This window comes from Suricata suricatta, chromosome 1 (assembly GCF_006229205.1).
Source record: "Suricata suricatta isolate VVHF042 chromosome 1, meerkat_22Aug2017_6uvM2_HiC, whole genome shotgun sequence".
Lineage (NCBI taxonomy): Eukaryota > Metazoa > Chordata > Mammalia > Carnivora > Herpestidae > Suricata > Suricata suricatta.
This window is the reverse complement of record NC_043700.1, coordinates 61,393,640-61,408,805: the sequence shown is the minus strand read 5'-3', so window position 1 is coordinate 61,408,805 and position 15,166 is coordinate 61,393,640.

Here is a 15,166-nt window from a genome sequence, read left to right as displayed (position 1 = left end):
ATGTGGAAAATTCAGGGAGGGAGAGAGGCCATTTTCCTGCACTGGTGCCAGCTGATGGCAAACTTCAGCAGATGTTCATGGGCACTGCTGGGCCCCAGAGTCCACTACTTAATATCTGCTCGGTTGTGAGGGGCCGTGGCAGCAGCCATGGAAGTAATAGTGGCATCAGACATTTCCCGAAGCCAAAGGTCCAGTGATGATTCCTGATTTTCTTTCCTTTCAATGATTTTGTAAGCTCCTAATTTTAGGATTAAATCACTTTCTGCCCGAAATACCTATATTTATTTCTTTTTCCTGAACTGAATCAGGGAAGTTGGTTAAAAAATAGTGGCCAGGAAAGTCTCTCAGATGAATTGACCTTCGAGTGGAGAAATACCAGAATGAAGGCAGCGGCATGCTCCAGCAAAGACCAGGGGAAGAGAGCTCTAGGCAGAGAGGATGGAAACTGGAAAGATGGGTGTTGAGTCCAATGTGTTTGTAAGACAGCAAGATGTCTACTACAGCTATGGAGAAAACTGAATAAGAAAAGGGCTAGCACATAATATGGAAAGATAAACAGAGGAAAGATTACTTCTGGCCTTTTCTTTCAGGGCATGGCAAGATGGTAAGATTTATTCTCAGATAAGAAGCTATTGGAATATTGTAGCAAGGGAGTGATGTAAACTTGCTCCTGGGTGGAGAATAGACCCTACTGGACCAATTATAAGAGCAGGAAGAACTGATTGAAGTCTGTTTCCATGATTCAAGTAAGAGAGAATAAGACACGGACTATAATGGTGTATTGGAAAGGGGGAGAAAGGAATGAGTGTTGGATACATTTTGAAGGTAGTGCCCATAGGACTTTTGATATGCTGGATGGAGTATTCCATGGAATGGGATTGGGTGACCATATAATTATTTTACCCAAGTCAGAATACCTTGAAAATGAATGAAGACTCTTAATATTTATGCTGGGGACACAAACGTAAACTGGGACTGTCCCTAGATTTATAGGCCTCCTAAGTATGAGGAAATACATGATTTCGAGAATGACACCAAAGTTTTTATTTTTTTATTTTTTAATTTTTATTTTGTGCTTTTTGTTTGTTCTCACTTTATTTTTTTAATAGTTTATTTTCAAATTGGATTCCATAATACACCCAGTGCTTCTCCCCACAAGTGCCCCCCACCATGACCATCACCCCCTTCCCTCTCTCCCCCTCCCCCTTCAGTCCATGGTTCGTTTTCAGTATTCAGTAGTCTCTCATGATTTGTGTCCCTCACCCTCCCCAGCTCTCTTTCCCCCTTCCTCTCCCTATGGTCCTCTGTTAGGTTTCTCCTGTTAGACCTATGAGTGCAAACATATGGTCTCTATCCTTCTCTGCCTGACTTATTTCACTTAGCATGACACCCTCGAGGTCCATCCACTTTCCTACAAATGATCATATTTCATTCTTTGACACCAAAGTTTTTAGATTAAACCACTGGATGGGTAAAGATGCCATTTTGAGAAGTGAAGAGCTGGGAGAGAAGCAGGTAGAGGTGGCTCAAATCAAGAATGCTGCCTGGGCTGGCTTCATGGCTGTGTGAACTATGCTCAGAAGGCTAGCTCCAAACATACTTGGCAGGCCACTAAACCAAGGCTAAGTAACAGGCACTTAGGGGAGAAAGCCAGAGCTGGCTCAAGATGTAGAAAAGGAAATAAACTCAGTATTATAATCATAACTAGCCACCAGAGTAATTTTACTCTAAGTATCAGAAGGTTGAACAAAAGATTCTTCTCTTATCTAAATTCAGAGTTGATCTTAGATATTGGGAGACAGCTAAGCCTATAAGAGAGTCAGTTGTCCATATTAGTGGTGTTAGGCATGAAGGGTAACCTGGGGAATGGACAGAACTTAACACAGGCTTAAAAACTCATATTGATATTGAAGCATTCTGTGCCAGTAAACACACAAACACACAGGCACACACATAGGTATGCACACATGTGTATATACACATATACATGTTAGAGAGGAGACACAAACAAGATGGGTTGAAAATACCATATATACGAACACTAATATACATCAATGTATACTAAGTGCTAAAACTCACTAAAGATTTCTTATTTACTTTCATTAGGGTAAATGTAGGAATAAAGTTCAAAACTGTGATTTGAGGAACTGAAAGCAATTGCTTTTAAAAAATTGCCTACATTTATCGTAACATAATTATATTTCTATCTTTCCATCTTGTTATTTTTAATTTTTATTATTTCTTACTTCCTTCACTCTTATTCTTACTTTCTCAGTTTTATAACTCTTCTCTTTGTAAAAATCACATGACATTCAGTTATTCAAGAGTAAATATCATCATCAGTATTTTAAAAGAATATGGAGGGTGTCTGGGTGGCTCAGTCAGTTGAGCATCAGACTCTTAATTTCAGTTCAGAAACTATCCCAGGGTCATGGGCTCGAGCCCAGAGTTAGGCTTGGCACTGAGCATGGAGCCTGCTTAAGATTTTATCTCTTTCTCTGCCTCTCCAGCTGCATGAGTGTGCATGCGATCTCTCTCTCTCTCAAAAAAAAAAAAAATGTAGATACCATAAATTCTACCTAATGCATTTATTAATTATTTTATAGAAGTCTATTTTTAAGTGAAATGCCAGCATCTGGATATGAACAATAAACAAAGACCGATTATTTTGATTACTTTTATTTTTATTTCTTTGAGAGAGAAAGAGCAAGCAGGAGAGGGAAATAGAGAGAGAATCCTAAGCAGGCTCCACGCCCAGTCCAGAGCACGCCACAGGACAATCTCACAATCATGAGATCATGGCATGAGCAGAAAGCAAGGGTCAGAAGTTTAAGCAATTGAGCCACCTAGGCACCCCCTGCTATTTTTAAATAAATCTTCATTTCTGTGATTGTGATTTCAAGATTAAATTTAACAGAAATATATAAGTAATCTCTCTAATCCTCTCATATCATGTAAAATAACTTGAAAAGTTTTCTTTAAGCCTGCTTATCTAGATATTTCTGTCATCAATTCTACAATTTTATGATAATTAATACATAGCAGCTATGAATTGACAACCACCACCATGCTCAGAAATAGGACACATCACATTTAAAATTTTTTTCTAAATCAACTGTAATGAGTTCTGATCCCGTTTCCCACTAAAGAAATTTGTGTTCAGTCTTTACTGCGATAAGCTTCTTTCTGATATCTACAAAGTTTGCGATTCATCAGTCTACACTGGGCAGACTCCATGGTCCTGAAGAGTAGGAAACTCTGATGCTTCCCTACCACCCTCGGGCAAAAAGGGTGGGGGGCAAGGGGTCTGCCTGTGTGTGTTGAGACCAGGAGCGCTGGCACCTGGAAAACAGCCTTTTCTTTGTGCCTCTGCATACTCTGTGTGTGAGAACTCTGGAGCCTGACATTCATGCTACCGCGGGCCCCATGCTGCTACCTGGCTCATAAATGAACCAGTTCATTTTGACGTACAAGTCGGTTTGAACAATATCAGAACTCTTTATAAAATGCCAGATTTTCCATGTCCGAATTTTCACTTTGTTCTAAGCCCCCCAAACCAACAAGCAACTGAATTTAAAAGGAGTGCAACAAAGTAGTTAGATTCGCCAAGGTTCAGGTCCCTTGGGCTGGTCTCTGGTCTTCTAATGTCTGACTCACTCGGCACACCTACTCTACCAAATAATGTGACTGCATCTCCTGGGAAGAACATTACAGTCTTCCTGATGCTGCTTCCTTTTCCAATCGTGAAGTGTCCCATTATTACTGTTGGAATGATTCAAAATATTACAGCTTCCTGACCCCTTATAAAGCTAAGATAAAAAAAGAAGGAAAAAAAAAACAAGAAGAGAAATCCTGTCGGAAAAACTTGTCAAGTAACGCAACTGTAGCACCTCTGTATAAAGCTGACATGTAGAAGCAGACACACCGTTAATGACTATCGATTTTTCCAGTGTGAAGACACCAGGTACAAAATGACTTTTATTTCTATTGAAAAGAGATGATTTGGGGGTTAAACTGAACACATTCTAAGTTACAACCAACTCTGAAAATTCAATTGTCTTGTGAAGCTGGTTTTGAGTATTGTATTGTAGTGTGCTGGAAAAGCTTCTGTAGTTTTAGTGCCATAAAAACATCATAAAATGCCATAAAATGAAGTGAATGTAGTAAAAATGAAAAAGAAAAAGAGAGATGGGAACAATATTTAGAAATGTCTCTTCTATTGGGCAGAATTCCCTGTTTATAATTGTGATTTTTAATTGCCTCAACGTGATGCTTTGTGTCCCTAAGAATGAGAGCACGTCATGTCCTTTACACCCACACCCACAGTTTTCTTCAAATTTCCTAACTTTACGTAGATGTGGGCAGATCAGAGAGACAAAAGAAGAGGCAGATGTCAAACTGATTTTTTAATGACTTTCTAGAATATAAATTCAACGAAGAAGATTTTATTCCCTCTTCCTCATTGTTCTATCCATGACCTACCACAGGCTGGCAAATAGTAGACACCATAAATATTTGTTAAAGAAGTAAACTAATTTATGACTAATTTATAACTGAAAGGGATGGGAGAGAGTTATGTACATACGAGTTTCTAACCATTTGGAAGTTTTAACCTTCCTCTATTTCTGCTAACATAGTTTGTCTGCATCTTGCAGCAGGCTAAGTGGAGACCTCCATTCAAACCACCCCAAGTCCAAAGATTTAGCCCCATTCTAGAGACTGCTTTGCTTCCAGCTTAAAGATATCACTGTCTCTGATGACTACAATAGCCTCCAGCACAACCTTCTTGAAGTCCCCTGATGATGCCTGATTTTCTAAATTGGCCCTAGAAACTGCCATTAGATGTACCTTAAAGTTGGGCATTTTATAGCGGTCATGTTTATATTGATGGCATTTATATTCATTTTTTTTCTTAGTTTTCTTAACATTTTTATTCAATTTTTTGAGAGACGGAGTGCAAGCAAGGTAGGGGCAAAGAGCAAGGGAGACACAGAATCTAAAGCAGGCTCTAGGCTCTGAGCTGTAAGCACAGAGCTCAATGCGGGGCTCAAACTCATGAACTGTGAGATCATGATCTGAGCCAAAGTCGGCTGCTTGACCAATTGAGCCACCCAGATTCACCAAGTTTAATCTTCTTAATTAATGAATACATTATTTGAATAAATAAAGCAAGATTGAATTTAGTATTATCTGTGATGTTCAGCTATAACTTGAACTCAGAGGAATAAATGTGGCAACAACTTTAGCTCAATTTTCTTGACTCATTCTTTTTTTGTATCTTCAAGTTTAGAAAACTACACATAATATGGAAGCATTAACTTCCCTTCAAAGCTTCAGGCAGTGGTCACAGACAGTGGTTCCCTGTGAATTATGCAGTTTCTTGAACTCTTGAGTAATGGTGGTAGCTTTCTCTGACCTGCACTCCCCCTTTCTTTCCAAAGATTCTGTAGTTATCCACTTCCTTATATTAAATTCCTTCCCATTTAACATACCTTGAATGGTTTCCTCATACTAACAACCACTGTTAGTACAATTTGTTAGTAGTTTGGTCAATGTATGTGGCTATCTTGTGGCCAGGATCCACTTAATTTTGCAAATATACTGCCTCATAATTTAGTAAAAATATATTAGATTTTCATACCATAAAAGATTATTCAGTCTGATATATAAGAAACTGCCACACAACCCTAAATAGCTCTCAATTCATCTCACCCTTTGGTTCTAAGGATTATAGTTATAGCCACAAAAGTATTAACCCAATCCCCACATAATCATTCTGAGTTGTATAATTTTTTTCAGTAATCAAGATCTCTGGTATATAAGAAAATAGAAAAATCTCAAACCATTATTAGAATTGTTCAGTACTTCCCTACTCTCAGAGGTGGGTCTAAACATGGTACTCACAGTCCCAAAGTGCAAAACTAGGTATTTTTCCGAAATCTTCTGTGAATTTACTCCAGAGTTCTTGAATTAAGCTTGAAAATAAACTCAGTGTGAATGGGGGGTATACATCTGAATAGTGCTAATAAGTGGAGCAGTCCCAAATAAAATACAAATGTTGAAAAAAAAATCAAATCATTCTATGGCCAGGCTTCTTTGAAAAACTGCCTCTTCATGAGACACCAAGATATGTTTAATTTTCCCCAGATCTCTGTGTAAGAAATAAATTGTATTTCAGAATTCCAGTTCCAGAGCATCCAGGTGCTGTAAAGTGGTATATCAGTCTTTGAACCATAAAAGCCCATTATCTGATGAAGGGTAGAAAGGGAAGAAAGATTTAAAAAAGAAAAAAATTGAAACAAGAATTAAAATAAGGGAGAATTGAAAGTGCATGGTGGGAGAGCAGGAAAAGAAGGAAGGAAACACAGAAAGAAAAGTATTTTCATTGACTTTGACAGTAGTTATGAGAGCAATAAATGTTACTGTGATAAAACAGTTGTTCCTTGTGACGTGAACTTCTTGTCTGGGGCTCTTCCATTTTGGAGGGCTTTCTATTTCAAATCTGATTTGAACAAGATAAGAACTACGACTCTGTCTCTGTGAAAAAGAAAACTGGTGCAGGATCTCTTAAGCAGAACTGGAAGTTTATTTCATTTGTCCATCTTTTTGTTAGAGCCTAACAAAAAAATTAAATATTTGCAACCTAAAAGAAAAATATGAGATCTTCTATAAATAAAGGCAATTGCTTGATGTTTTAATTTTATTTTTAGACAAAAATCCAAGGTCTTGTGCTTTTATCAAAAGAACATAGAAGGTAACTAACAACAATAATTCTACTGACAAAAGGCTATATGGCTCTTTTTTAAAGAGATGACTTAAGTAGCAACTATAGAACAAAGGACTTATCTTGAATACTGTTTTTTCAGTTTTACTGAGTTTATAGCTGATGAATAATATTTTAAGATATTTAAAGTGTGCAACATGATAATTTAATATTTGTATACACTCTGAAAAGATACTCCCATTGGGTTAATTAACACATCCATTACCTCACATATTTACCCTTTTTGTTTTGGTTTGGTTTTTTGGTGAGAACATTTTAGTTCTCTCTTAGCAAGTCTCAGTTATATACTACAGTATTATTGACTGTAGTAACTGTGTTTTATCTTAGATTCTCAGACCTTACTCTTCTTACAACTGAAAGTTGGTACCCTTTGACCAACATCTTTCTATTGCCCCTATCCCATATCCTTTGGCAATCATTTTTCTACTCTCTTGCTTCGAGTTTAACTTTTAAAATCGACCTCATTTTTTATTCCATATGTAAGTGATACCATATAGTATTCCCCTTTTTTCTCTGGCTTATTTTACTTAGCATAATACCCTCCCAAAGTCATCCATGTTGTCACAATGGCAGGATTTCCTTCTTTAAGGCTGAGTAATATTCCGGTGTGTGTGTGGGCTCAAATTCACAACTGTGAGATCATGACCTGAGCCAAAGCCCAACACTTAATGGACTGAGCCACCCAGGAACCTCTGATGATGTGTTTTTTTTTTTTAAAGAAGTCTTCACTTAAACCAGGAACTCTCTTACTCTAGCTAAGATACATATTATTAATTTTGTTTCTATAGTACTTCGTGAATTTCCCAGAAACATTTGCCTGCATTTGAAACTCTAGTATGCAGAATTATTTGGCACGTGAATTATATATTACATACCTACTATAATTTATGAGATTGAGCTACTGAGAATATATATACAAAGTTTTATAATACCAGTGCCTACCACAAAGTAGACACTCAAATATTTTAATATTAATAAACCTTTCTTTTTTTTAAATATATTTTTTTAATATTTTATTTATTTTTAATACAGAGAGAGACAGAGCATGAGAGGGGGAGGGGCAGAGAGAGAAGGAGACACAGAACCGGAAGCAGGCCCCAGGCTCTGAGCTAGCTGCCAGCACAGAGCCTGAGGCGGGGCTCGAACCCATGAACGTGAGATCTGACCTGAGCCGAAGTCGGAGGCTTAACCGACTGAGCCACCCAGGTGCCCCTTAATAAACCTTTCTAATTGTAATATTAATTGAACTACCCAAATTCGCTGTATACTCATTAGAAATGAGGCAGCTTAGGATCATCTTAAGTCTTCAAGCTGTCAGATAAGGTCGGTTTTACCATTACTTCCATTATACAAGTATGGAAAATGATACACAGGGAAAATAAATAACACAAGTGCACAATCCTCCACCACAGACACACACACACACACACACACACACACACACACACACACACACTTTTTTTGTTGTTGGTCAAGGTCTCTCTTTTTTTTTGTCTTTTTTTTTTTTTTTGGCCTAAAAAAAAAACTATAGGGCTCCTGGGTGGTTCAGTCAGTTAAGTGTCCAACTTCAGCTCAGGTCATGGTCTCATGGTTTGTGGGTTGAAGCTGTCAGCTCAGAGCCTGGAGCCTGCTTCGGATTCTGTATCTCTCTCTCTCTGCCCCTCCCACTTTCATGCACTCTCTCTCAAAAATAAATAACAATTAAAAAATAAATACAATATATATAGCAGAATACTTGAAGGAGGAAAACTTCTATTTCATCCTAATTGTTTTCATCATTTGCCAACTACTTATTTAGATGAGATGAATCACATTTTGGAAATGTGTGTGTAGTGTGTGTGTGTTTCAATTAAATATGAATTAATGTCCTCAATTTACTAGGGACAAGACAATATCTTGAGATTTCCAACCCATCTTATAACAGATTTAACATTAATTTGATATGTCAAAAATACTGCAAGGGTGCCTGGGTGGTTAAGCACCTGACTCTTGATTTCAGCTCAGGTCATGATCTCACAGTTTGTGACACTGAGCCCATGTCGGGCAGAGCCTGCTTGGGATTCTCTCTCCCTGCTCCTTCTCTGCCTTGCCTTCTCCCTCTCTCTTTCTAAAAAACAAACAAATCCATAACAACAAAATAAACCTATTTCCTCTTTCTGGTAGGTTCTGAATGTTGGTTCCACTCTAAGAGTTCTTTCAAATGCAGAGTTCCAAATTTAAAGATTAGTTAAAAGTGTATTTAAACAATACAGTCTAAACACTTTCCCTTTCCAGATATGCCCACTAAAACACCACCAAGCAAGGAAATGGAATGACTCATTACTTTCCACTTAGTTTTGAGATTCCAAAGAAGGTATGCTAACATGATTAACAGTCAGCTCCAAGACAATTTTACTCTTTGTGGACTTGTTGTTAATAATACTTTAAATACAGAATGAAACCAGAATCAGATCTTAAAGAAGCATGGTAACTTTTAAGAGAGGAGCATAAAATCATAGTCATGATTTGAAGTGTAGGAGAGAAAAATCAACTTTTCCTATTTTTTCTTATTTCAATACCTGGATGCCTGAGAATTAAGCTGACAAAAAAAATCAAAATATGACTGATTAACAGGGCCACCTGGGTGGCTTAGTTGATTAAACATCACACTCTTGGTTTCAGCTCAGATCATGATCTGTTTGTGAGTTCTAGCCCCACATCTTCTGTGCTGATGATTCAGATCCTGCTTGGGATTCTCTCTCCCTCTCTCTCTACCCCTCCCCCCACTCTCTCTCTTTCCCACTCCCTTAAAATAAATAAATAAACTTTAAAAAATTATTTAAAAAATGGGACACCTGTGTGGCTCAGTTGGTTAAGCGTCAGACTTCAACTCAGGTCATGATGTCCCAGTTCATGGCTTTGAGCCCCACATCAGGCTCTTCATTGGTGGTGCGAAGCTTGTTTGAGATGCTCTCTCTCTCCCTCTTTCTTTCTGCCCCTTCCCTACTTGTGCTATAAATAAATAAACAAATAAACAAACAAACTAACTAAAAATACTACAATATTCTAGGCAAGCTTTCCTGAAATAGTCTATTACCATTGTTTCTCTCAATTCAAATAACTAGGTAAATAGCATGACTTCTATTGGTCCATTCACATCCACTTACAAGGGAACATACACCTGTAATCAAAAGTCCACGTGGTTGACATTTGAATCAAAATATCTGTAGTTCACCCTAGGAGAGAACTAAAGATTCTTTTTTATCAACTTGGAGGGAAAAGTTTCTGATGTCTTTTTTGGGCTCATAAGAAACTCCCTAGAGCACAATTCCTTGTGGAAGGAAGACAGGTGATCCTTATGGATTTTGATACCTATTGAATGCAAGCATCGGGGATCCCACCAGAGAGTAAAGAATGGTCGTCGATACTCTGAAGCTGTACAAGGACGGGCCTTTAGAGTAGGCAGTGTAGTCAGAGGAAGGCTGAAGAAGAATAAACCATCTTTATTTCTTCAGAACTCTTAACTTGTATTTCATTTTCATCAACAAACTCTTTGTCCTCCACTCCTCTCTCCTAGTAATTTCCTTTGGTCCTCCTTCCCCTTGTTTTTTGTAGACTGCGGGGTTAATGGTATCATTTTAGCTTCTCGGGAAAAAAAATAATTCCTCCTAACTGGCTTTTAAAATATACAGTACTAAACTTGAGATGACTGCCTAATAATAAACATATACTAATAACATTAAGCCTTTTAGGTGCCCTCCAGAGACCCTGAGCTAATTTGAGAATCTTTTCATCTCTGATGTAAAACTTGGCTACTTCAGTTTCCCAGAGTCTGATAACTACCAATGGCTGGAGAAAGAAAGGAAGCACTCTGCCTCCTTTCTGCTCTGCAAACACTTCTGAAACTCTCACGGGGTCACTTCCAACAGACTGAAATTTGAGGACAGCAGTATTTTCTGAGAAGTTAGAAATAGGAAATGACAGACATGTTAGAGGAATTATTTAGGCTTAAGTTAGCAACTTTAGTTGTAGGGACTATAAATATGGTCTCCTCTTAAAAAGCAAATTAGCGAGATGCCTGGATGGCTCAGTTAAGCATCTTAACTTCAGGTCGTGATCTCCCAGTTTGTCAGTTCCAGCCCCAAGTCGGGCTCTGTGCTGGCAGCTCAGAGCCTGGAGACTGCTTCAGATTCTGTGTCCCCTCTCTGACCCTCCCCGACTTGTGCTCTCTCTATCTCTATCAAATATAAATAAACATTTAAAAACTAAATCAACAAAATAAAATTTAAAAAAGTGAGTTAGCAATTGCAAGAGTCAAAATGTCAATAATATTGAGGGAAGATTTATTAAATCTTGGTTTCCAGAGTGCTCTAACATTGTTTTCATTCCACAGGGGAGTTTCATCCTGAGGGTAACTTTAATGCTAGAAATAAGAAAAGAAAAATACATTTGAAGAGAGAATGGTGAAGGCATGTTAAATTTTGAAGGGACCTCAGGCTGGAAATTGCCATAGACAACCTCCATTCTTAATTCTAATTCTGGCCAGTTTTAACAAACACTGGACACCATCAGCCAAGCTTTGCTGAAAACAGTATGTAGTCAAGCATCTGATTCTCACACTATCCTTCAAGGAGTCTAGTCTTTGCAAATGTTGTTCTATTAAAAAAAAAGAAAATAATAATAATGACTTTTTGCATTTTGTTGTTTTAAAGTATCTTTAAAGGGAATCAAAATGTTTCTTCCATGGATTTTCTTTGAAGAAAAATGGAAATTAATAATTAATATAGATCCTATACATACCTGACAGTATTTTTGCATATATTTATAGTACATGTAGCCATTTACTTAAACTAGGGGATACCTTCTTTTCCTTACTCATAATATTTTTAAAAATCATATTTTCATTAATAGAAGTAACTTTTCAGATATTCTATCCTACAAGCCATTTTTATATCAATTTACAGCAGGTAAAACTAATGCAGAGGCTAACCATCTTATCCCAAAAGAATACCAAATTAGTTATAGTGTCAGAAATAGAAATCAAGTCTCATGATTCTCAATCCAGTATCCTAGTTCACAATAAAATTCTGAATTATTAAAAATAGTTCTAGGGAAGAAGCACTCTTAGCTGGGACTATCCAGTTGAAAAAGAACAATTGCTCCTGTGCTAATCTGTAGTTAAACAAGAATTCCATTCTCATCCAAGTTAAACTGTAATTAAAAAGTAAAGACAAGCAGTTCTTCTATAGAAGGGTATTACAAAGTTATTTAAACATGAGGTTGAAGAGGATCCAATAAAGTTTTTTTTAATCAAAACAGTTATCCTAGCCAAAGCAACTGCCTATGTAATGTCTGCAATAATGTTATGCCATTCTAGTTGGTTACAACTTACAAAATACTTTACCTATAACATGAGACCACTGACATTTTTACATTAAATGAATGCCCTAAAGTCAGGCTGTTGGAGAATGGTATACTTGTGACTTGAACCTGTTCTTTTAGCTTTGTCTAGTGCTCTTCTTAAGTAGAATACCCATTTCCTTATGATCTTATGATTCAGATCATAAGATCAATAGAAGACCTACTTATAAATGATCTATAAATCAATATGGTAATGTATATGTAGAGATTATGCTTGAAATTTTCCAACGTTTGTTCAATTTATAACAGGAGGGGGGAACAAAAACACTTCCTACAAGAATGTAAGACTTAGGGGAAAAAAGTTATAGAAACAATCGTGTTTCCAAAGGAAAATAAATTGTGAGTGGAATCACTGCCCGCTGGGCCATTTGAAGACATTTATCTCAATCAACATTTCCTAAGCACCATTGATTGCCAAGTCATAGCTTCTCATCTTCCTTCATCCCCAGCTGCTTTATCTTCAGAGACACAACCCTTATCAGGGCTTAGGTCTGTTTTAGCTGCCCTGACGGGGGCATACACCTGGGCATGGTAATGTTAGCACAAATTATCAGTAGGGAAATTGGTGCAAATGAGGCATCAAGTAGCAAAGGGACAAATGATGAAGAAGGAAGAGCTTTGTCAGGCTGGCAAAGCCTCAGCAGATTCGGCAACATCAACAGCTTTCTTACAAAATGACGTAGACCCATGAAGTAGACTGGTTAATAGAAAGTTACTTAAAACACGTGTTCTCAGAGGAGAGATGGACACATCCTGTCTTTTAACGTAACATCCATATATTTACCTTTCTCAGTAATCTTCAGATCGGCAGGCCAAAGGCTTTTTTGGGCATAAACATCTGTGATCAGACTTTCAAGCTGTCTTTCTTGCATAAGCCATAATTATAATGCATTATCAAAGACTTTTAGTTTGCAGTTCCTAAACCACAAAGAACACTATGACCTTTACAGGAAAAGTACAGAATCCCTCTGGATTTTGGATTTTTCATGACCTTCTTTTTATTACCTTAGAGTTGTCCAGCATACACCTAATCTAAATGCATTTATTAAGTTTTCCAAGGTATTAAACTTAATGGGTACGACAACTTTTTCCAATTCATATTTTACTGCATTGTGTAATATCTAAATTATAAACAGATTTCATTGCAAACACAGCTGATTGGTGGTAAGGCTGGTAGGAGAGGAGCACAGGTCGGCTTAGAGGTTGCATCCTATTGGCAAACTTTCAGTAGGCATGGGGATCAATCAGTACTGTACAAAGACCAAAAAAAAGACATTAGTTCAAATAAAGGACTTCAAATGTACAATGAAAAAATACCCACAAAGCAATTATTTCAATAAGGAAACTCAGTAGTCAACAGTCTTCTTTCCAGGCGAATTCAGAACTGTTCCATCTCTCTTCAGTTGAATGAATTAGTCAACTAAATCAGCTTTCATTTCCCTCAAAGGGAAATGGTTCTCATGATTTAGGCTGAAACCTTCAGCCTGCCAAAATAATGTCTCAGGTGCCTCAGGAATATGCTTGGGGAACTTTCACAGCTCTCTCTTGTGTTTTCCAAATACAAAAGTTCATTTCATTATTATTATATTATATTTCATTATTTTATTATATTATTTCATAATTATTATATTAGTTATTATATTTCAGAATTATTATATTATATTACCATAAAGGATTAACACTGTTGTACTTATATTTAAAGATATTTAGTGGATTTTGGAATACCAGAATAACAATATAATTTTAAATAATTGTAGAGATATTATCACAATATCTTTCTGGAACATAAAAGCTATGCTTATGCTTTCTAGTTCAGTAAATTAAATACCGACAGTCTTTTCCACTTTGCATCCTGAAAGCTTTTCGACATGGCAAAAATTCCACGTTGCAGATGGTTTTAGGTAGCAAATTTTTAAACAAAGTGTTTAGTATTTTTATTATCCAGGAAATTCCCTAAGGAAGCTAGCAGTCATTCTGAAAGTTTTCTAATGAAAATATGTTTCTTCTATGGCATGGTTCATAATAGCTCATTAAACTCTATTTCTGCAAAGACAATCAACCAAGTACATTACACATACAGTATCCCACTTCTTCCTTAGCGCTCCAAAGGAGCTTATGTCTCATTGATTTTAAATTCAATAAATTAAAAAGATTACATGTATCATTTTAACTTTGTTAAGCAGACCTGTTGGCATTTTTAAATGTCTTTTTAAATATTGGTTTAAGTGGGTGAAATCTACCAATTTAGAGCATTTTTGAATTGAATCAAGAGCCAAAAAAAGAAAGATGTATTTTCTCCTTTAAACATTAAATTTTCCTAAGAAATTTGAGTTCAATATCTACCATGTCAATTAATAAATCATTGTTTTATACTATTAAAAGTAAAATGGTAACTTGTAAGGCAATAATAGTATTTTATATTCACATAATATTGAAACAACTGTATAAATTTGCTGAATAAATTCCAGGATTGTTTTTGTTTGATATCTCTTGCTTTAGAAAAGTTTTTAATGCTTATTTACTTATTTTGAGAGAAAGAGAGAGAGAGAGCATGTAAGAGGGGCAGGTGGAGGGAGTGTGAAGAGAATCCCAAGCAGGCTCCACACTGCCAGCACAGAGCCCAATGTGAGGCTCAAACTCACAAACTGTTAGATCATGACCTGAGCCAAAATCAAGAGTCACTTACCTGACTGAGCCACCCAGGTGCCCGATACTTTTTTTTTAACATGTGTTTAAGCGTAGTAGAACAAAGGAGTTCACTCAACAGACATTAACAGAATAAACATTAATTTAGTGTACAGACTGCATTAAGTCCATTGGAGATCTTACAAAATAAAAAAAAAAAAGATGACTCTTAACAATGTGTTCTAATTGCTGTATTCAAAGAATTATTTTCAACATTCTTTAACCTGCATGCTTTGTAATGTTTGATATTGCTCATTAATACCCTCCTTAAAGTAATGCCATCCCTTCATTTTTATT